Below are 2,500 nucleotides of genomic sequence, written 5' to 3'. Positions count from 1 at the left end.
ACATATATACACACATATATACACACATATATATATATACATCCAGTACAGCTCCAGTAAGGTAGACACATATATACACACATATATACACACATATATATATACATCCAGTACAGCTCCAGCAAGGTAGACACATATATACACACATATATACACACATATATACACATATATATACACATATATACACATATATATACACACATATATATATACATCCAGTACAGCTCCAGTAAGGTAGACACATATATACACACATATATACACACATATATATATACATCCAGTAGAGCTCCAGCAAGGTAGACACATATATACACACATATATACACACATATATACACATATATATACACATATATACACATATATACACACATATATACACACATATATACACATATATACACACACATATATACACACATATATACACACATATACACACATATATATATATATACATCCAGTACAGCTCCAGCAAGGTAGACACATATATACACACATATATACACACATATACACATATATACACACATATATACACATATATACACACATATATACACATATATACACACATATATACACACATATACACACACATATACACATATATACACACATATATATATATACATCCAGTACAGCTCCAGCAAGGTAGACACATATATACACACATATATACACATATATATACACATATATACACACACATATATATATATATACATCCAGTACAGCTCCAGCAAGGTAGACACATATATACACACATATATACACATATATATACACATATATATACACACATATATACACACACATATATATACATCCAGTACAGCTCCAGCAAGGTAGACACATATATACACACATATATACACATATATATATATATACATATATACACACATATATACACACATATATACACATATATATATATATATATACATATATACACATATATATATATATATATATATATATATATATATATATATATATATATATATATATATATATATACATATATACACACATATATATACACATATATATATATATATATATATATATATATATATATATATATATATATATATATATACATATATACACACATATATACACACATATATATATACACATATATATATATACATATATATACACATATATATACACATATATATATATATATATATATATATATATATATATATATATATATATATATACATATATACACACATATATACACACATATATATATATATATATACATCCAGTACAGCTCCAGCAAGGTAGACACATATATACACACATATATACATATATACATCCAGTACAGCTCCAGCAAGGTAGACACATATATACACACATATATACACACATATATACATATATACATCCAGTACAGCTCCAGCAAGGTAGACACATATATACACACATATATACACACATATATATATATATATATACATCCAGTACAGCTCCAGCAAGGTAGACACATATATACACACATATATACACACATATATACACACATATATATAAACATATATACATCCAGTACAGCTCCAGCAAGGTAGGCACATATATATATACATCATACAGATAACATTACCTTATACATGTATATATACACACATATATATACATCATACATGTAGATAACATTACCTTATACATATATATATATATATATATATATATATATATATATATATACAGGTATATTACACAGTAGAGTATTCATCCAGTACAGCTCCAGCAATGTGCACTACATTAGAGTATCCTTTATTTAATCAGCTGAGAGTCCTTGAGACTGGGATGTCTTTGCTATTGGAAACAAGTGGAAGCACGTTCATTATGCTCAATATGTACAGAGTGCTGGAGGGGACATGAATGGAGGGATTTGATGAGCTGCTTGTGGTTCAGGAGCGCTGTCTCTGTAATGAAAGTGATCTAAGAAGCAGCCATGAAGACGTGTTACCACTTTAAAGCAGGAAGGTTGTTGTTAACAACCTCCTCATGGGCGTCTTTGAGCCAGTGTGAAGGCAGGTTATCAGAGCCAGTGTGAAGGCAGGTTATCAGTGTGAAGGCAGGTTATCAGGTGTGAAGGCAGGATATCAGTGTGAAGGCAGGTTACCAGAGTGAATGCAGGTTATCAGAGTGAAGGCAGGTTACCAGAGTGAAGGCAGGTTATCAGAGCCAGTGTAAAGGCAGGTTATCAGTGTGAAGGCAGGTTATCAGTGTGAAGGCAGGTTATCAGGTGTGAAGGCAGGTTATCAGGTGTGAAGGCAGGTTATCAGGTGTGAAGGCAGGTTGTCAGTGTGAAGGCAGGTTACCAGAGTGAAGGCAGGTTATCAGAGTGAAGGCAGGTTATCAGAGTGAAGGCAGGTTATCAGAGTGAGGCAGGTTATCAGAGCCAGTGTGAAGGCAGGTTATCAGAGTGAGGCAGGTTATCAGAGTGAAGGCAGGTTATCAGAGTGAG

The 2,500-nt window shown here is 31.4% G+C and overlaps 1 protein-coding gene across 1 annotated transcript in view; it reads left to right on the top strand.

Annotated features, from left to right (window-relative positions):
- Positions 1 to 2,500, top strand: part of dnah7 (dynein, axonemal, heavy chain 7) — a gene marked incomplete at both ends in the record, with an annotated part of 69,066 nt that overhangs the window by 5,170 nt on the left and 61,396 nt on the right.

The sequence above is a fragment of the Argentina silus genome (assembly GCF_951799395.1).
Source record: "Argentina silus genome assembly, chromosome: 12".
In the NCBI taxonomy this organism is placed as follows: Eukaryota; Metazoa; Chordata; class Actinopteri; order Argentiniformes; family Argentinidae; genus Argentina; species Argentina silus.
This window is presented reverse-complemented; position numbering and strand designations above follow the sequence as displayed.